The 22,070-nt window shown below is 44.4% G+C and overlaps 1 protein-coding gene across 3 annotated transcripts in view; it reads left to right on the top strand.

Annotated features, from left to right (window-relative positions):
- Atp8b1 (ATPase phospholipid transporting 8B1) overlaps positions 1–22,070 on the top strand; it is a 140,126-nt gene that overhangs the window by 16,219 nt on the left and 101,837 nt on the right. Inside the window, exon 1 of one of the 3 annotated variants that reach the window (XM_087592413.1) lies at positions 8,500–8,664. The gene's annotated coding sequence lies outside the window, so the exon portion shown is untranslated. 3 annotated transcript variants of the gene reach the window in all.

The raw sequence follows: 22,070 nt of genomic DNA, 5'->3' as shown, positions 1-22,070 counted from the left end.
TGGATCCTGATGAAGCGTCTGCTTCCTCATGCTTCCTTGACTTCTAATGTTTCTGAGTAATCTTGAAATGAGTGGAGGTTAAACCTAGCTAGCCAGCCTCATGAAGAGACTATGGCCAGAAGGGAGGGGGTCACACTGTAATCTAACATGGTCCATTTACAGTTGGGTTCATCCGAAGTCACAACTGGCACAGCTATGACGTCAAAGAGTAGAGAAACATCTATTGCCTGCAACAGGCGAGAGAGAACAGGGGCACTTCCAAGCAATAAAGGAAGAAAGGGATTTTACTTAGGGAGCCTACACACGTTCACATAAGAGTCGGCCCATTCCCAAGATGCCCAGTTGAGGAGTATGGCACAGAGCATGCTCAGTTTAAGGTTATACCTTGGACAGATAGTGGATATATTTTGGGGCATGTTATTCTCAATATCATGGGACAAATGTATAAAGATATGTGGATTGGGCATATCCAACTTGCACAATAGCTTTTTAGCCAAAAATAAAGAAAGGAACATTGACATAGGGGTCTTCCCTGATTTGTCTCTCTTATGAGTTAACAGTTTCTCTGAAGCTACATTATGCAAAGAAACCCATTCCTCTTTCTTGAATTCTTTGGCTTTTTTTTTAATTTTTAATTTTTAATTTTTTTTTATTTATTTATTTTTTTTTTGGTCTGAGAGAAGCCAGCTGCCATATTGTATCTGCCACAGGGGAAAGGCAAGGTGGCAAAGACATGGAGTGGCCTCCAGCTAAGTGTCCATGAGAAACTGAATCCCAACAACAGCCCTGAGAATAAGTTTGTTATCGGATCCTCCCTGACTGAATCTTCACAGGATTGCAACCCAGCCAGCATCTTAACTACAGCCTGGGTTATGCCCAGCTTCCTGCATCCCTGAAGCTGATGTATGAAGTTCTCCTTTAGGTGGATTTTGTTAGGTAGCAATCGATGACTAACATCAGGTCAAAGACAGACAGTAAGACTGAAGGATCCCCTTCCTTTGGAGAGGTCATCGTGCAGCTCTAAACTCTTCACAGGTCAGCACCCTCAGTTAAGATGTGAAAATGAGGGGTTGGGGATTTAGCTCAGTGGTAGAGTGCTTGCCTAGCAAGGGCAAGGCCCTGGGTTCGGTCCCCAGCTCCGAAAAAAAAAAAAAAAGATGTGAAAATGTGACCCTTGTTATTTCCTGATGAAGTGTTCCCACAAAAGCAATTTTCTGACCTTTAGTTTTTAATTTTATGTTATTTGTTTTTGATTGGTTAAATTTGATCTACCATTGACCTGTCATCTAGCTATCTTTATATATATATATATATATATATATATATATATATGTATATATATGTATATGTATATATACATATAATCATCTATCTATATCTATCTTTATCATCTATATCCACCTATTACACATTTATCCATCTACCCATCTACCTATCTATCTACATATCTCTACCCATCTACCTACCATATACCCATCTGTCTGTCAGTCTGTCTGTCTATGTCTTGCTGTTCAGCCAAAGCTAGTCTCAATTTGTCTTCCTGCTTTAGCCTTCTGAGTGCTAAAATCATAGTCACCTCACCTAGTCTGACGTTTAGCCTAAGCAATGCATGCAATGGTACACCCTTCAAAGGCGCAAGCTGCTGGGAAGGGAAATTATGTCTTTGTATCATCTTTCTCACCCCACCTACCTAGCTCCTTTCTCCAAGGTTTATAACCATTCTGAGTCTGGTGGTTAAGTGTCTAGAGGCAGTCTCTGCATCTATAAATCTGTTCATATGTCCCTCTCCTCCAGAGGGAATGAGAGTGAGTCGTGATTGTCACTTGGGCTTATCTAGAGTCCGGCAGCTACAGAACAGACTGAAGTCTAGGGAGTTTCTCACACTGGATTCTGCTCCCCGCTTACTACTAAGATAGGTAGAGGAAAAAGCTGGGAAACCTTCCACACAAAAGCAGGTGACATAGAGACCACAGGTGGAGTCAGGGAAGCCAACTGTTTTTTCCACTGGCTTTGTTCAGAAACATGCAGGTGCCTGACTTTTGAGTAACTTCTATAAAACGATCAAGAGTTCAAAGCCATCTTTGGCTATATAGAAAGTTTGTATCTAGCTAGCCTGGGCTACATGAGAAACACACACACACACACACACACACACACACACACACACACACACACACACACACACACACTAGAGAACCTTTGCTGTTTGGCTTACTGGGTAACGTTCCAGGCCCTTGCTCATTCTAGGCAAATATTCCAGCACTGAGCTACAACCCAGCCTTTAGTCATATTGGTTTTCTTATGACTTGCTCCTGATCACCTATAAAGACACAAAGTGACTCTGGTTAGTAGAGAGCAAGCTCTGAAAAGGTAAAGAGGGAACAGAAGGTTCACTATGGTCAATCATGTTGGCAATCTCCTGGGCTGCCGGAACACAAGCTGGTCTCTCTCTGACTGGCCCACCCCAGCCCCACATCCTAATTTCACCTGGCTTGCTGTACTTTCTACATAGAGAAGATAATTAAGCCAGATCATTAAAACAACTCCTTAGAATGGCGGAGCCTCACTGTGTGGTGTATGAAGACAAATATATGCCCCCAGGAGGAAGTAACTGAGGAACTGAGGTGGTACATTTGTGGAGATCATTAGCATTGTAGGTGGTATGCCACACAAGTCACACTGGAGGAAAGAGCGCCTGGGTGGCCCTTTGTTTTCCCAGTGTGCAATATCATCTCTCAACTGGATGGAACCTGAAAGTCAACTCACCTGGTTTAAAACGCCGGAAAGCAAGCTCCGCCAACCCCTTTCATTCATTGTTCAGAAAACTCTGGAAGAAAGCAGCCCTGCAAATAATAATCATTGCTGATTTTCGGTGACTCACGCTCTCTTCGATGGCCTTCCAGTGCCCTGTCTGTTCCTTGTTCTGGCATGATTGCTAGATGGTCCCTTTGATTTGGTTACAGCAACATAGGTAGGGGTGGACGGGTCTGAAATGATTGCCTAATAAATTCTCAGCACCCGTCAGATACTCTTACTATAGATAGAACCAGTTAATGACCTGTGTTTGTTTCCATTTGTAGAACACTCAGTTATGATCTTTTACTATAGAGGAATAATTCCTCCTTCCCTTTCCTTCCTTCTCCTTTTCCTCCTCCCTCTCTGCTTTCTACTCCCTCCCTTTTCCCTCACCCCTGCACTCCTTTTTTTCCTTCCCCTCCCTTTCCAAATATTTGAGTACCCACCCTTTCTAGTCATTCCTAGGCACTCTGGGTATAGCAGCTAACATTCAGTGCCATATGGCTAGAGAGCAAAACCCACTTTAGGATGTGTACCTTGGTGTTAGAGCACTTGCCTGGCACATTCAGGGCCTTGGGTTCAATCCCCAATACCACAGGAGATAAATTACCCAAATATTAATGATCAATACCATGAGGGAAGTACTATGAAGGGTAGAAAAGAGGCGAGGATTGGTGACTTTACACTGCCTGCTAAGAGGCCTGGTTAACAAGGTGACCTTTCAGCTATTGGGCAAATATTCTGGTGTTTGCTGTGATTGTGTCTTTCCTTGGCCTGGGTATGGGTGTGATGGACAGACAGAAGCAAAGTCTTTCCCTCCAGAAATGTCCATTCTGGTGAGTAGGGACACCATGTAGGCATTTCCGTTTGGTAGAGGATGGGAAGCGATGATGTAGGAAGATCCCTAGTCAGCAAAGTACAAGAGCTCCTGAGTTAGATCTGGACTCTGTGGTAATACCTGTGAGGGTAAGCAGACTCAGGAAGATCCCTGGGACTCGCTGGCCAATCAGTGTGGCTGACGCAGTGAGTCCCAGGTTCAGTGAGAAACCTTGCCTCATAAAATATGTTGGGAAGTAATTCAGCCAGTTGTAGTTCACCTCGGGCCTCTACAGCCACACACACACACACACACACACACACACACACACACACACACACACACACACACCCTAAAACATATATACACAGGATGAGAGAGAATAACTTTTTTTTTTTAAAAAAAGAGGAATGTACAGAAGGGACTAGCAAGATAGGGCTACAAACTTTAAAAGTAGTAATTAGACTTTCTTTTTAAGATTTATTTATTATATATAAGTACACTGTAGTTGTTTTCAAACACACCAGAAGAGGGCATCAGATCTTATTACAGATGGTTGTGAGCCACCATGTGGTTGCTGGGATTTGAACTCAGGACCTCTGGAAGAGCAGTCAGTGTTCTTAACCACTGAGCCATCTCTCCAGCCTAGCAGACTTTCTTTAAAAGTATTATTGATAGCCAGGGGATGGTGCCACATGCCTTTGATCCCAGCTTTTGAGAGGCAAGGGGACCTCTGGGAGTTTGAGGCCAGCCTGGTCTATAGAGAAATTTCAGAACAGCCAAGGCTATGCAGGGAAACTCTGTCTCAAAAAATGAAAAAACCAAAGCAAAGGTGTTATGTAGAATAAGGTGATGGGACATCGAAGGGTTGTACGCCCTGTGGTCACTGCAGGAAATGGGTTTAGTGACTGATGTTGTCCAGCTCTGAGAACTTTTGTGGTGGGATCAGAGGGAGTGTGGATGGATGAAATGAATGGGAGAGAGCAGGTAGATTTGAGGCTGTCACTGAGAGAAATGGAACTATGACAGCTTTGGGTAGGGGTGTATCCCATCTAAATTACCTTCTGGAAGAATCTGCTGCCTTCTGTGTTGAAGTTGGACTGCAGATGATGAGGAAAGAAGGAAACCAAGAAAAGGACCAATGCTGGGTGATAGAAACCTGAGTTTTACCCAGGTGTGGAGCAAGATGGCGGCATTAGACTTTAAGTCTGGAAACAGTGAAGTCAAGCCAATAGCTTGCTAGTGGGTAGGAGCATGGCAGGAGGGAGTGGAGTACACGCAACGCCAAGTGTTTGTCTGGAGCATGTGGAAGGCTAGTGTTGCCTCTGCTGAATGGAATAAGTGGTTTTAAAGTTAGCTTCCTTTGGTAATATGGACATAAAAGAACCACCCTCCTCTAACAAAATACCCTGTGTGCACAGATGGGGACACCAAAGGCCAGCTCAGTAATGTGTGGAATGTCTACACTCACAACGTTCAGCTGGAGAATGCTCCCTTAACACTAGAAACGGGGGTCTTCATGACTTACTCCTGTCCTGTGGAATGATCTGGGAAAGGTGTTGGTTTGTGGAGGGCCTGCCTGCCATGTCTTGTAGGCCTCCTTCCGTATCCTACTTTCAGAGGTGAGAGGAACTTTCTTCCGTCTTGTTTTAGTGCAGATTAACACTGTCTAATCTGGAGTAGCTGGTCACGGGGATCATTTCCAAAACACGTATCTGATTAGGAGAGTGAGGGTTTTGATAGCCTCAGGCTCTTGACACAGAGAATTGCTAGCTTACTGCTTCCCTAGGCTCTATGGCTGCTTTAGACCTCCACACCTCCTCCCTTGTCCCAGGGAATCTAAGATTCTCTTCTTCATGCTCTCCTTTGCCTGTTACTTCTCTAGTACAGTGTACTATTCCTTGGGGCTGGAAAGAGGGCTCAAGGCTTAAGAGTAGTTTACTGCTCTTGCAGAAGACCTGGGTCCATTTTTGTTCCCTAGAACCTACATTGAAAGCTCACAACTCCAGCTCTGTAACTCCAGCTCTAGGGGTATCTAACACATACCTCTGGGCTCTGAGGGTACATAGGGCACATGGTAATACACACACACACACACACACACACACACACACAAATCCATAAATAAATAGATAGATAGATAGATAGATAGATAGATAGATAGATAGATAGATAGATAGATAGATAATAAAAAATAAAGTTTAAAATGTCTTTAAGCTAGATACTGGTCTCCCCTTAGTCTTAAGGACTTAATATTTATAAAGGCAGGAGCCACATTGCTCACCAGAAGCTAGTACCTTGTCTAAAATTCAGGAAATGCTTGTCCCAATCCCAGGCAGCCCCTCCTGGCCTCCAATTGCTTCAATGTCCAAGTTACAAGTGCCTCTGGTCCATAACACCTTCCTAGCTTTGGCCCGCCCACTTTCCGGGCCCTCTTCCCACCACCATCCTTTTTTTACCCAGCCGTTACCTACAGCCACTCCGAGACAGAGCAAGCCCAGGATGCCCAGCCCTTGCTCCAGAGTGTCTGCTGAAACTCTCCTCTGCAGTTCTCTCTAGACACGGTAGGTGTCTACCACTCTTTCCACACAGACTCCGGGTATAAGAGGATGGGGATCACATCCATTTGTCTTTATATTCTTATCTATAAAGACTTTGTAAGCATACGTATGGAAACCTTAGATGTATAATTTCTTTATTTTATATATTTATCTTTAGACATACTTTGTATAATTTATCTTTCATATATGTATCTTTATATATATTATATATGTATATATAATATATATTAGACTACTTATAGCTTATCCTTTATAGATTTCTCTTTATGTAGTTATCTCTAGCCACTTTATATGCCTTTATGTGGTACATAGTCTTCACGTCTTTCTGTGTCTCTATTCACTTTACACGACGAATGCTCTGCCGATCACATCGATTCGGGCTGGAGTCTGCACCTGAGAAGCTTGTTCCTTAGAGCTCCTTTGTCAAGCACTGGTGTAAGGAGTTCGGGCTCTGTTCTTGGGTTTAGTTTTAGTTTTGTCCCCACTTTAGGGGAGCTTAAGTCCCCAGTAGGAACGTTCAGGTAAATTGATGTCACACTCTGTGTTGCCTGATGACCCCTTGCTAATGATTGGGTCTTGGTTTATCTTTTGAGACAGGGTTTCCCCACATAGCTCAGGCTGACCTCTACCTTGTGATCCTCCTGCCTCAGTGCCTCACTTGCTGGGATAATAGGCATGTGCCTCCAGTGCTTGTCTCCCTATTGCCATCGAAGTCACAGCCTTTGCAGTGAGAGCGGACTGGGAGGTCAGGCTGCTTTGGGAACTAGCTAGAACTCTGGCTTCCTCCTAGAGATTTCTCCTGAAGTTCTTGGCTTCGGGCTGTGCTGCCCTCCCTTAGGAGAATCCCCGTTGCTCGGTTGGTTTTTTTGTCATTCCAACCATACTACTAAGTATGTCCATTAACATGAAACTTCTTTATCTGGTTTACTAATGTCCTTTCATTGTTCTTGTTTTGTTTGTGAGACTTGGCTGGTGGGGAACTCTGGGTGTGAGAGATCCACCTGCTTCTGCCTTCTGCCTGCTGGGATTGAAGGTGTGGGCTGGCAGCCCCGTTAATACATTGGCTGTTTTTAACCTTATCTTTGAAAATTAAGTGCATTCCAAGCAGCCTACGGGTTTGAAAAGATCGGGGTTTACGGGAAGATTTGGACCTGAGGATCCACCACAGTCACACTGCCTCCTTATAAGGACTGAGTGGCTCGCAGGCCCCGAGGAAGCTCTTGTTTACCAGAATGGAAACTGTAATTGGATTTGAAGTACCCTTGCCTAAAAACAGCTCTTCTGCCTGGTTTTTGGAAGCTCACATAGGGGAAATTTGGTCAGGTCGGGTCATTTGAGAATTATAAAGAAAAGGGCATACAAGTTGAGAAGGCAGAAGGAGGGAGTCGGGTGGTAATAATACTCCCCTTTATTCTCGAGTGCTGAGTGCTAGCCAATACAGAACTTAATAAAGCCACCTGATTGAGGGCGGGAAGGCTGGCCTAACTTCCAAAGTCAGTGTCTCGTCCCCACCAGAAATAGCTTTACTCATTTATTTTTAAGCAGCTACATTTTGCAGTGATCCAAGGTTTCCCATGTTAAGTCTCCTTTCCCTCAGTTACTCACTCAGCCCCGCCTTGCTTCTGAGAAGAAGCTGAAGTCCACACCTCTAGTAATGACGTGATGCTAATTTGCTCTTCCCTCACGGTCTCTTGTGTTCTGCTTGCCGCTCTGTTTATTATCTCTCCCTGGACCTTGTATACAGCTTTGATGGGGAGAACTGATTAGAAGTTGACGTCCTGGCAGGCAGACTCAGGAAGAGATAGGCATTGTGGAGTGAGGCATCCAGACGCAGGCAGGACACAGGGCCATGGAGAGGGAGGATGGGGGTTCAGATCCTGGCCATTGGTCAGGGGTTGACCAACACAGACACTGAATCTTCTTCCCCTCTGAGCCATCCTACCCGAAAACCTGCCTAGTCTAGACACTTTCGAATTCGGAAGCTGTTTCTGGCCTACCTGTGTATGCTTCGCAGAGACACCTACCCGTCCTTCAACATCAGGACCAGAGCATTTAGCCTATTGACAGCTTGTACCACTCTCTGGGAATCTGGATTCTTCAGGAGAGGTGAAGAGCAGGCCCTCCCTACTTAGGAGCCTTCCTTCCTTCCCTTCCCAAGGAACTGGGATGGCGAAACCTAGTTATCTCTAGGAACTGTCACCCATTTTTGTTTTATGGGCTTTGTAAACCATTCAGAACGAATGCTGCATTGGTGAGCCCGAGGGTTAACCTTTCCTCTTGGGTGTGTGTTATAGCTCAACTCATTTCCTCCTCCCATCAGTACCCACTCGTGTCCTTGGCACAGGACTTGTTTCCAGCTTGGCACGCTACCATTTCTTGCCCTTCTTGGAGTAAGGATTAACTAACGCGATCGCTTCAGTGCTGCATTGAACTTGGTTGAATTAAGCGGACAATGGAGAAGGCTTTAAAAGCTTAGCTGACTTGGAAGCGGTAAATGTGACCTTTTAGGGTTTTAATCTGGACTGTGTTTTTCCTCTCTCAATTTATGCGGGCAGCTATTTATAGGGTTTGGGGATAGTTTTACAAAGCAAGATTCTAGGATTCCTCTTGGTGACTTGAAGAAAAATTCCTTTTCCTTATCAAACATGGATGAATGAATATATTTGTAGCTTGAATGTGTGTGTGTGTGTGTGTGTGTGTGTGTGTGTGTGTGTGTGTATAAATGAGGAATCTATAATTATCTAGCTTTGGATTTTTTCTTATAAATGTATAAGTATATGTGTTATTAAGTGATAACTCTAGCCTGTTGCTTTCAGCTTTTATATTATAAAACCAGAACGCCTGGGGAGTCTTGGCTACAACCCTTGCCACCACTTCCTGAACTGGTACTGTCCAGTGGGACTTGTGTGGTGAATGTTGTGTGCCACACATGGCTGCTAAACCCTTGAAATGTGCCAGTACCGCCGAGAGACTGGCTTTCAACCAAGTCTCTGCTAACTATATTAGCATAATCCACGTGGCTGTTTGGCTACTGTGTTGGACAACACCACAGGCCTTGTCTAAAACACTGCACAACTCACGCAGCAGGAGAGTTTATAAGCACCTAGAACTTAGGTCTAGAATATTCTAGAATCAGGCGAACATGTTACCACCACTTTCCGTAGCCTCTGAGGTACCCACCCTGGACTTTCCCAGGGACGCCCTAGCTCTAGTCCTTCGGTGCTTTTGGCACCAGAGGCTGGCTGAGGCTGGCTCCCTGCTGTCCTGCTCATGAAGTCTAGTTTCCTTAAAATCCTTCGAGACCTGCTTCACCTGCCTCTTACCTCCTTGTTCATAACTTTCCCTATCACCCTCAAGCTCCCATGACTTGGAAAGACCATCGGGTCCAAGAACACAGGGTCTCATTGGTTGAGCTTTGCCAGTACTGTGTCCCCTGTCTGCAATGCCTGTCTCTATCTACTTGGCTGGCTCCCACATGTTTATCTCAGTTCAGCTCTCAATCCCTACAGCCCCTCTGCCGGGACTTCTGGAGCTATTCTAGGGCAGATCGATGGAGTGGGCTGGAATACATCTCCAAATGAACCCCTGTCACCTACTGCCATTAGCTCCTGCTTCCTTACGCACAGTGACCCACTACACAGGAACTTCCTAAGGGGTGATCTGGGGGCCAGCAACATCTGGATCACACAAAGGCTTGCCAGACGTGGGTGTTCCGGGCTCCTCCCTAAAGTTCTGAATCCAAACTACTAAGGGTAAAGGCCAGCGATTCACTTTGAAAAGCCTTCCATTGGATCCTGAGGTCCATGAAGAGTTGAGAATCATTGACCTCACCTGCCACTAAGCCCATGATAGGCACGGATGATGTTCTGTTTGCTCCCTGCCCCACACCAGGCACACATAGCCTGGACCAGATGGATGCTCAAAAACACAAGTAGGTAAAAAGTCTGTTGTTGTTGTTGCTGCTGTTGTTGTTCTGAGTTTTTTTTTTTTTTTTTCCCTTCAGCTTTCCTGGTCTGGAATCTTTTTTTTTTTTTTTTTGATGCAGAAACCAGTGTTAATCTTGTCTCCTTGCTCTAGAGACAATAATCACAACTGCCTTTTAAAATCCATGTATTTTTGAGTCAGTGTGGGGAAATGGGTGATAAGAGTACCCAGTGCACAGTACCCAGTGCAAAGTACCCAATGCATAATACCCAGTGCACAGTACCCGATGCACAGTACACTGTGTATGTATTTTGTTGATTTCATCTGATTCTCACAAAATTGAAAATGTTTATAAAGTACATTTGGAAGGGCTGGAGAGATGGCTCAGAGGTTAAGAGCACTGACTGCTCTTCCAGAGGTCCTGAGTTCAAATCCCAGCAACCACATGGTGGCTCACAACCATCTGTAATGAGATCTGATGCCCTCTTCTGGTGTGTCTGAAGACAACTACAGTGTACTTATATATAATAAATAAATAAATCTTTAAAAAAAATACATATGAAAATATGGACATTCCAATGTTGCTACTAGCCCTTTCTCTAGAAATGCCAAACACGACGGACTTTTCAAATGCATATATATTTTTTTGAGCCAGTGTGGTGATATGGGCCTGCGGCCCTGGCTGAGCCTGGAAAGAGTAAGTTCTAGGATAGCCTAGGATCCATCCTGAGACCCTGCTTCAAAAACAAATGCCAGCTAGGTCCACATGGCAGGTTCCAGGGACACATACTGAGACTCTGTCCTAAAATGTCAATAAATAAAATACATTTATTTTTAATTAAAAAATAAAATGTATAAATACCTACAAACAGCTAAAATCATCATAATATAAAATCGATTATTTAAAACTTTTAAGGATTTTATTTTATGTGTCTGGGTGTTTTGCCTCCATGCAAGTCGGTGCACCATTTATGTACGGTGCCCAAACTGGCCAGGAGAGGGATGAAACAGATGGCGGTGAGCTGCCATGTTGGTGCTGAGGCTCAAACCCAGGCTCTTTAGAAGAGCAGCCAGTGCTCTTTACTGCTCTGCCACCTTTCTGACCCCCTTTTCAATAACTTGAAGTGTGATTCAATGATAATCGTGTTCACACTGTTGCCCAATGGTAGCCACCATAGAACATTTTCCTTCTCTCAAATTTGAAACTCTGTATCCCTTGCATGGCTTTTCTGTGCTTTCCCTTGGTGATTGGCAGCCACCTCCTTCTCTTTCTACTTTCCGTCCTAGAGTTTGACTGCTCTAGATCTGGTAGAGGCAGAATCTGTAATACCTGCCCTTTTGTGACTGGCTTGTTTGCTTAACATTGTATCTTCAGGTTTGCCTGTTATAGCTTGCTTAGGAAAGTTCTTTTTGAGACTGAATAACATTTTGTTGCACATACCCGGTGTTTTCTTATCAGTCATCAGACAGACATTTGTTTGCAACTGTTGCTTAATGACAGTGAACAAAGCTGCTCAGAGCATGGGCGATACATGAGCTTCTACTCTAAGTGCTGCTTTCAGGTTTGTGAGTAAACGCCTCCAAGTGGGGCTGCTAGATGATGTGGCAAATCCATGCCTAATTTTTACCCAGGAGCTCTCATCTCTTAATGGCTACACCATTTTATATTCCCATCAGCAACAAGCAAGGGCTCCAAGTTTTCCATATGCTCACCAGTATGCATTTTCCATTTCTGGCAACCATATACTTACAAGAATATCATCATTCAGAATAACGTCAGAGTAAGATAAAGGTCTCCAGATCCTCTTAAAACATTTCTTTGCTCAGTGAAACCCTACCTAGGGTGTGCATTCTGCAAAGGACACCATCATATTGAAAGAAACGAAGCCACTAGTGTTTATTTTGTTGATTTTATCTGATTCTAACAAAATTGAAAATGTTTTATAAAATGCATACAAAAGTATGACTGTTCGAACCTTGCTCCTAGTCCTGATATGACGGGTAGAGGTGGGGCTCTGTCTTGGGAGAGTTATTTTTGGATAATGACCCCATTTTTAGATCATAGGCCATGGAAAACAGATAGGAAACTGTAGGCAGAATGTTAAAGCTTCCTTTTTCTCAGGCAGTGTTATTATATTAACCCCTGACTTCAGTGGAACCTGAGGTGCTAGTTATCTCTAGAAAATGAGTTGTAGTCTCTGTCAACATCTGGTTTTCATCTAACTTTAAAAAAAAAATACTTGGAGTGACAAAGCCACAGAATCTATGACTCATTGTATTCTGGAAGAACATTATATCATCAGGGAATACTCGTGGGCTTGGAAGTTTAAGTAACAGAGCCAGGGTATTCCATGTGTTCATAGGGAAAATTGTTTTAGGGGAAAAGCGTACTTGCCTGTCTGGTATTTGGCCAAGGTACTGTTGTTGGGGGTGAGCCATTCTGAGTTGTGCTAACTTTAGGATCAGTGGGCATAAGCCTTCTCACCACTCCTGCCTTTCCTAGATACCCCACTCCTCACTGCATTGTGCTCTTTTAGTGAGAAGATACACAGTCTCTACAGATTTGTCAAGCTACAGAATGTATAACACCACTGGCAAACCCTGCCATTAGCCACCGGCTTTAGTTAATAATCAATCCATCAGTTGTAGTAATTACAGTAACTCATGCCAGGGAGCACTCAGGGAAAGGCCACAGGCTTATACTGTGTGGTGGCTACTTTGTTGCCAACTTGATCCAAGCTTGAGAGTTATCTGAAAGGAGAGAGCCTTGACTGAGAAAATGCTCCCATAAAATCCACCGGTAGGGCATTTTCTTAATGTGTGATTGATGGGGAGGGCCCAGTCCATTGTGGGTGGAGTCATCCCTGGGCTGGTGGTCCTGGGTTCTATAAGAAAACAGACTGAGGCCACTAGGAACAAGCCAGTATGAACCAACCTTCCCAGGCGGGCCTGTACATTAGCTCCTGCCTCCAGGTTCCTGCCCTGTTTGAGTTTCTGTCCTGACTTCCTTCAGTGATGGGCTGCCATGTAGAAGTATAAGCCAAATAAACCCTTTCCTCTCCAGCTTGCTGTTTTTGGTTGGGGTTTTTCCATCACAGTAATAGAAACTCTTTAGACATAGGTGAATCCTCTGTAATTCTTTCTTACGTTTTCTGTAAATACCAAACTACTCAAACAACCAAACACTATTGATCCCCCCCAAGTCCCGCCTCCCACCTCTAAGACAGTGTTTCTCTGTGTAGCCCTGGCTGTCCTGGAACTCATTCTGGAGACCAGGCTGGAGTTGAACTTGCTTAGTTATCTGCCTGCCTCTGCCTCCTGTGTGCTGAGATTAAATGCATGTGCCACCACTGCCTGGCTCTGGCCTATTGCTTTTTAAAGGATAGAAAGAAAGAAGATAAGGGAGCAAGGGAAAGAGGGAGGAAGAAAGGGGCCTCAGGCATCTTTTGGAGACACATAGGAACAGAACTTCCCTGCTCTCCAAACCAGACTCAGGGAGACCAGAACCAGGCTCTGCAGCCTATTGAACTCAAGTTCTTGTATGGTTACTTCTTAGAATCACTATCAGGTCAAACTGTGGTAATCAGAGCATAGTAGGAGTGTGTCCTGGTTCAGGAGTCCATGCCAGATTTATGCTGTTCCTTCTATTACTTCAGTGATACCCATGTGTGTCCATCCCTCCTCCCTTCCTCTTTACCCTGCTGTGTCCAGGTTCTTTCTGTGCCGAGCTGTTGCCTCAAACTCACCATCCCCCTACTTCAGCCCTGGTGTTGGGTATGCATGCGACCTGCCTAGTTCCTAATCTTTATTATCTCTTACTTTAAGGACTTCTCTTTACAATATTGCCTGGCAGTGGAGGTAACAACTTTCCTGTGACTCCTCGTAGCAAAGGTGTCTTCCTTGTGAGCCATTTCAGTTGGACAAAGTGACCCTTTAACTGCTTTCTCTAGAACACGTTCAAATCCAAGTACAGACGTGGAGAGTGTCTTAGTGAGTGGTCGCTCCTCCTAACAGTGCCACTCCCTGGGCCAAGCATATTCAAACCACCACAGAGAGTGTGACTTGCTTCTACTTGTCTGAGGCATATGTTTCTTTTCTAGAAACAGTTTCTGCATCGTTTGGAGAACGAAGAAGAAGCTGTCATGTAGCTGCATTTTCTGGTTACATGTTGCACAATGAGCCTTTAGGGAGCAAAGTCCAGATGGGCAATCCTCCAGGCTGGCTTTTATGGAAATCACTGACTTTCCCTCAGTGGAGACCAGTGTTCAGTTTAGGGAAATTCAGAGTGAAGGTGAAGGAGGTGATAGGCTGTTCATGGGAGGGGCCTCCTCAGACATTGCTGGAGCTGATAATCCTGTTTCTCAGCAGGGACCTTGGCTCAGGACTTTTCCCTCTTCCTGTCCTCCAGAAATGTGTTGGTCAGTTTTCCATCCCTAAGGTAACAAAACAAAACAAAAACACTTGAGGGGGAAATTTTTCTAAAAGAACAATTTATTTCCACTCACTTTCAACAATGTGGGCCTGAGAGAAGGCCACAGATCGCAGTGAAAAATGGACAGTGGAAAACAGGTTGTGTTAAGGGCAACTGATGTCATGGTGGGTGGAGGAAGGGAGGACACATGGAGGACCCAAATGTCACCAGTCGACAGCTTAGTCTTTATCATCTGCTTTTGGGGGATGTTTTAGATCCAAACCATAACTAACAGTCACCGAGACAGACGCTGTTTAGACCTTCCCTCTACCTCCGCATTGGTCCAGAGCGATTGTGTTTATGAAAAGACTTGGTTAATTATGATATCATTATTCCTGAACTCATCTGGGCTTTCTCCCTTATGTTTCTGGTGCTGATTAAAACCACTCTAAAACCACGTGTGGTGATGGCACACCTACAATTCCCACACTTGAGGCATAGAGGCAGGTTGATGACAACTTTGAAGTTAGCGTGGGATACACAGGGAGACCCTATCTCATTAAATAAAAATCCCTTGGTGGGCTGGGACAGGGGGAATACATTTTAGCTGCTTATTTTCCTGTGAATTTTATGTATGGGAGGGATTGAGAAAAACCTAACATCATAGCATTGGCCCCTTTCTCATTGATGTGAAGGGGTTTGGAATGTTTGCCCCTTCCTAGTGCCTTTGACCTTGGGTGCTGGTGACAAAGTGAGAGGACCTCCTGGCAGCTCTCCTCCATGTTGGGAATCATGGGAGAGTGGGAGCAAATGGCCTTGACCGTGGCTGGTTTGTAAAGGGCAGGACTGGGAGTGTGGGTTACCAGCAGGGCAGGTAGACTATTCTGAGTCATCCGGATGACTTTTCCTGGTCTGGTTCCTTTTATGACCACTTTATATGACCTGCCAACTGTCCGTTGGGGATTAAAGGTTCACCGAATGATCTTTTTGCTATATCCCCTGCATGTGAATATTTACTTAGCTGCTCTTATTGCATTATCATATCATAGAGCGATCACCACCTTTGATAGGGATGTTTCCTGGGGAAGGGCCGTGGTTAGTAAACTCTTGCGATAGTATATCAGTCCTGGCTAACTTGGGCCTTTAAAGGGAAGCTAAACTTGAACCCCACATGGAGGATAGGATTTATAGATGTCTTTAAAAAGTATTTCTGAAATGGCACTGTGGTACAGGCCTCTAATCTGTGAGCATTGTGGAGGTTGAGCCAGGATGATTGAATGTCCCAAGCCAGCCAGAGATGCATAGCAAGACTGTGACTCAAAAAAATCTTAAAAATATGATGTTTACACACACACACACACACACGCACACACACACACACACACACACACACACACACACACACACTTTCATCTTATAAATAGTTCTTCAAACAGTGACATCTAGTGATTTCCAGACATTAATTAGAGAAAGGAAAATTATAGGAGAGTACATATGAGCTGTATTTGTGAAAGAGATATGAGGAAAAAATATACAAAAAGGAACACAGGAAGGATGGACAAAGGACATCAGTGTCCACACAGAATGGTTGGAAGCCAGAAGGGAGGATGAGCCGGACCACTTTCCCTATGTTAGCTTTATCTCTTTGCACAGTTTTGGTTTCGTGGAGAGTGTTGTTCTACGTTTAAAAGGTAGTCTAAATCAATGACAAGAAGAAGGGGAAACTCTAAAGCTAAAAGCAAGAGGAAATGAATGAACCTTTTTGTATAGTTGGTGGCCCTGTTTGGGGGAAGTCATGGAACCTAACTGCTTGCTGTAGGCTGCTAGAAACTGGCCTTGCTGTTAGAAGAACCTGGTCCCACTTCGGCTCGACTCCAGATTCCTGATCCACCAAGATGTGACAAGCTATAGTCGAGTTCCTACTGCCATGCATCTATAGTGACTCCAGCCACAATATATCCCTTGTTGCGTTGGGCTGTAGCCCCTAAACCAGGAGCCTGAATGGGCCTCTCCCCTTCTAATTTTTTTGGGGGATATTTCTCTAGTTGGGCTTCTATTGCTGTGATAAAAGCCATGACCAAAAAGTATCTTGGGAAGGAAGCAGAGGGTTAATATCATCCTACAGTCTGCAGTCTATCGTGAAGAGAAATCAGGGTGGGAACTCAAGCAGGAACTAAGCTGAGGCAGAGGTCATAGAGGACTGCTACCAGTGGCTTGCCCCTGGCTTGCTCAACCTGCTTTCTTGTACAACCCAGAGGATAGTACCACCACAATGGGTCGGCCCCTCCATATCAATCAACAATCATGACAGAGCCCCAACAGACTAGTCTGATGAGGCATTTTCTCAATTGAGATTCCAGCTTATATGAGTTGACAAAAACTAATAGGGACAAGTGTTTAGTCACAGTGGCGTGAAAAATAGCTACTCCAAGTGACAAAGGAGAATTACAAGAAAACCCCAAGTTTTTTAGTATGTTATGTAGTAATATTCATAAAGCAATTTGAAAAAGAATAGATCTACTTTAGCATTGGATAAATGAAGACAGTTTGGGGAGCCAAGATTCTCATTGAATAAGACAGAGACTGGGAGAGGGGTAAGGACATTGTAGAGGTCAATTGGAAATTTCTATAAATATGTATCTGTAAAAGCATTCCAAATATTACATGTGCATACACAAACTTCTGTGTTTCTGAATGTAGTACATAATTCTGCCCATCACAGGGTGGAGAAGCAGTGGTCTGTCAATAAGCAAGGGGCACATCTCTCACTGACGAAGGTCTCTGTATCTTTTTCCTTTATAATGAACCAGGCACACTTAGATAAAGGGCAGCTCGCAGGGCTGGGGGTATAACGAGGTTGGAATATCCCATTCATTTCCCAAAGCATAGGAATTCTCAAAAGACAATGACAACCCGTTTTAGGATGTCTCTTGAAAGAATTCTACTGACCAAACCTGGGTTGGAACACCAGTGGGCCATAAGGGGTTATAAACCATAAGAGAAAGTGGGAACTTGTGCCTTCAGAGTGATGGACAGTCGCTGAATAAGTAGATGAGAAGAAGGGAGACTGTATCCAGTGTGTGGTCCAAGCTGATGGCTGTGAAAGGGTGTTGGGGTTGGGAAGTCATCCTTTGTGGCCTTTGCAGTAAAGACTGGCTCAGGAGAGAACCATCGGTGGATGCCACATGTAAGAGACAATTCTGGAGGTACAGAGATGACTCGGCTGTTAAAGGCATGTACTGTGCATGGAGAGGACCAGAGTTCAGCACTCATGTCAGGTGACTCCAGCTCTAGGGGTCCTAAAGCCCAACTCCCCCCACCCCCACCCAGTGCCAGCTTCTATGAGCACCTGCGTATGTATCTGTGGGCATATGTATGTGCATACACATAAATAAAAATAAGATATTTTTTAACTTAGGAAAAAATATGAGGCCAGAAAGATGGCTCAGTGGGTAAAGATGATTGCCACCAAGCCTGATGGCCTGAACTTGATCTCTGGCACTCACAAGGTGGGAGGAGAGAACTGACTTCAGCAAGCTTCCCCTGACCTTCATGCACAGAAAGAGCATGGGCAGGGCCTCAGTGGCAGTGTATTGCTGTGTAGCATAACAGATGCCCTGGGTGTGATTCCTAGTACATTGAAAAAGGATCAGGTTACTGTATTCAAATGTATGTAAAATTAAATATTTGTGTATGTTGTAAAAAAAATTACGGATGAAACAATGGGGCCAACTGAGAAAATACTGATTATAGAATATATCTTGGACTAAAGGAAACTACAGTCTGAATACCATTGGGTACAGGTCAAAATAGAGGTCTTACTAATGTTATTGTCAATGTTGAATTGGCTGAAATTGGTAATTATACGATGGTTATGTAAAACAAGGTAGGAGACTGCCTGGAAATGTTTAGGCACAGAAGAGTGGGACTTAATTATGGAGCTTATCCTCAGATGGTCAGGGAGGAATGTGTGAATGCACGCGTTGGAAAGATTACACAAGACGGGGCAGCCAGAATGTGTGTGCGCGTGTGCGTGTGCAAGGCCAGTGGTGTCATGGAGACTGTGTGAGGCAGAGACACCATTCAGGCACCTGTGAGTCTCATGTAGCTGTTGGTCCCCAAAAGGCCCTGCTCCATCATGGCAGGAGATGGGTAGCACTGGGCTGGCACTCCATGGAGATCCTGGGAGAAGGCAGGACCCAACACCTTCTGGAAGTGGCTAGCTGCTGCCTTTGCCCACACTGTCTAAAGAACTAGGAGTTAAACTTCCCCACGGGAGCTGGCCTTGTAAACAGGTGAGGTGAGCACCTGACCAGGAAGGGTGCCCGGGCCTGAGAACGGCAGATAATGAACTAATCAATCATTAAACATGCAGATAATCAAGAATAAACTTGGTTAAGTCATGAACGTGAAGTTGCCAAAATCCTAAGATATGATATCAAAGAGTTTTCTTTTTTTAACCTCAGATGGATAAAAACAAAACAAAACAAAACAAAACCAGACAGTCACGTTTCTTTATAAAAGTCTTTACTCCCTAAATGTCAGCACGGTTCTATAATGTATGAGTTTTACTCTGTAAATGGGATGCTGGCCTAAACACAGTTCCGTAAAGCAGCCCCAATAGGAGTATACTGTATGAATATATAAATGAATTCAGTCCTTGGTTCTCCAATTTACAATTACACATTGTTGATAAACAACCGGGGACTATTTTTGCCTGGCCCGGTGTAGTGTGTCTCATGCTGGCAAGACCCATACAGTATATTGTGGCAGGGGTGTCAGATGTAAAGCCAGTTTCTGGTTCTGAAAAATAACACTTTGTCTCTCTGAAAGAACCCACATGTGTTTATCGTTCCGACTCTAAGATGCATTGTGGTCGTTATAGGTTAGATTCTCAAGTCTGGGTTTTGCGACACATTGTAGAGATCTGAAGAAGGCAGTCATGGATCCTCAGTTGCTTTGTCCTGAGCAGCTGCTCGACTGAAATATTTAATGTCTCTGTCACGACTAGGGTGACACTTTCCTGCAGCCTGAGCACACAGGTTACCAGTGAGGCATTCCCTTCGCTATTAATGATTCAACAAGCGAAGGGCCATTTGAGCCCAGTGTGGGCTGTAGTAACTTAGCCATTCTGAAGTGTCAATTGGCAATGCGTTTGTTTCTCCTGGTGTCAAGTCCTCCCGTGTAAGAACAGCAAGAGCTGATATTTACTGTCCCCTCCTTTGAATCAAGCCCTATCTCACGAGTTTCACGTGCAGCCATCATTCCATCTCATTTCATACTCTTGACAGCAAGAGGCAGGTGCATCATGCTGGGTGTGATGGTGGGCGCACAATTCCAGTGCCCAGGAAACAGAGGCAGGGGCATCCATGGTTACAGACCAGCCTGGGATAATTAGTGAGCCTGGAGGGAGGGAAGGAGAGAGGGAGGGAGAGAGAGACAGAGACAGAGAGAGAGACAGAGAGACAGAGGGACAGACAGAGGGACAGACAGACACAGACACAGAGACAGAGACAGACATATAGATAGAGACAGAGAGACAGACACACACAGACACACACACAGGGGAGGAAGAGAGACAGAGACAAAGAGACAGATACACAAAGGAGGGGAAAGAGAAAACAGATGGACAGACAGACAGAAAGATGCATAGATACAGACACACAGAGGAGAGGGAGGGAAACAGAGACAGAAAGAAAGACACAGAGAGACAGAAACAGAGAGAGAAGAAGAAGAAGAAGAAGAAGAGAGAGAGAGAGAGAGAGAGAGAGAGAACACGGTATGACTTTGTTCATTGTGGAGGTAGGAAATGGAGGATCTTAATGTTAATTCTCCTAGGACCACACAGCTTTCTGGGGCCTGTTGTTATTGTTGTTGTTGTTGTTGTTGTTGTTGTTGTTGCTGTTGTTGTTGTTCCTCAGTGTCTGTGCTGATCCTGAGAAAGCGCTCAGGCTTGTCTCCAGATTCAGCCTCATAACAACCTACTGTGTGATTTGGAGAAATCTGTGGAGTCCCTTCTCAGCTTCAGTCTGTTTTTCTTTAACCAGGGCAATTGTGATCATTTAAATCTCACACTTGGGGGAAATTAATGTGATTAAAAGATGGGAACAGTATGTGAGGTGAAGCGAGCCTTCAACAGAAAAATAATCATGTACCAAACTGAGGCGATGCAGAAAGGTCCAGCTGGTCGGAAGAGCAAGTGTGCTCGCTGGGAGCTGCATGGCTGGAGGAGCCTTGGCTTGCAAACACTGTTGCCTCCTGTGATGTTTGCCCTGCATGAAATGGTCAGATTCGGCTCACTCATAAAAAGAAGCTTCTTTCAGTTCTTTGTGAACTAAACAACTGATGTTGAACACCCCATTTCTCAAGCCTATGGCTACACAAAGCATGTGGTACGTGCCAAGCCATGTATGGTGATCTACTGTTGACGGGTTCATGTGTGCTGAGAATGGTGTGTTGCATTGCTTAAGTACAGGAAGATATCAGACATGAAGAATATTAAAATTATCAGTATCTGCCCTCCCTCATTCGTAGCTGTGGCCAATGCTGTCTCATCCATCGTGCCTCTGCCCATATCCTCCCCTTAAGCAAGCTCAGTCAGTGCGCCTATATTTAATCTGGTTTCAAAACTTAATGTGTTTCCCTTTTTCATACCTCAATGCATCCGTGAGGAGATCCCTGCTTAACAGACTTTGGGGAAAGCAAAAATCCAAGATCAGTAATTAGGTCACTAGCCGCAGCTTTCCCCTTGGTGATGCGGGAGTGACCGTGTTTCGCATCTTGTAACTAGGATCTTCTGAGTGCTTAACTCTTTTGTAGTCTGGAAGTTGATGTGTATAGAACACGTACGAGGTGTCTTAGGTGCTGTGGTTCTCAGGTGGCCGTGGTTCTCAGGAAGCCTACACAGTGGACTGGGATGTGATGACAGGGTTTGGATTGGGATCCCCTAGATCTGGCTGGTTGGTTTTCTCTACAGAGAAAGCTCCATGAACAGGGATACAATGATGAATTCTGATCTCGAATGTCTATTTGGCAGTTTGTTATTAATATCTTCTGTGTGTCAGATATTGCTCAAGGGAGTAGAGATATTTCAGAGAATCAAATGAAAGCCATTGGTTTTCAGTGACAGCAACTGAAGCAAGGGTTTTTGACGAGAGTGTTTCCATAAAGAGTGGAGTATAATATAAAAGCTACTGTTTGATTTTAGGACCCTGTTTCTGCTTGAAAACTACAAAATAATTTAAGCTTACAATAGTTCACAATAAACTAAGGTCTTGGTTACTCTTTGAATATATCCATCACTCCATTCCTCACACAGTAGGTATCTGACCGTGTTCTATGCATTCTGTTAATAACTTCCCATAGGGCCAAGATCGAGCTTCCCAAGGACCCTACAGAGCAAGCACCATGTCTCACAAATAAGAGCTGGGAGCTTACTAAAGGGTACGTTGCCCTAAGTCCTGCAGGAGATTAAGGAGTAGTAGAGCAGAGATTGTCAGCACCTGCCTATCTATTCATTTGTCTCCAATTGAAGAGTCTTTGCCCATTGTCTACATTCTTC

Source organism: Rattus norvegicus, chromosome 18, assembly GCF_021556685.1.
Source record: "Rattus norvegicus strain SHRSP/BbbUtx chromosome 18, alternate assembly SHRSP_T2T, whole genome shotgun sequence".
Taxonomy (NCBI): Eukaryota; Metazoa; Chordata; class Mammalia; order Rodentia; family Muridae; genus Rattus; species Rattus norvegicus.
The sequence above is the reverse complement of the archived record's forward strand: the minus strand, read 5'-3'. Positions and strand labels throughout refer to the sequence as shown.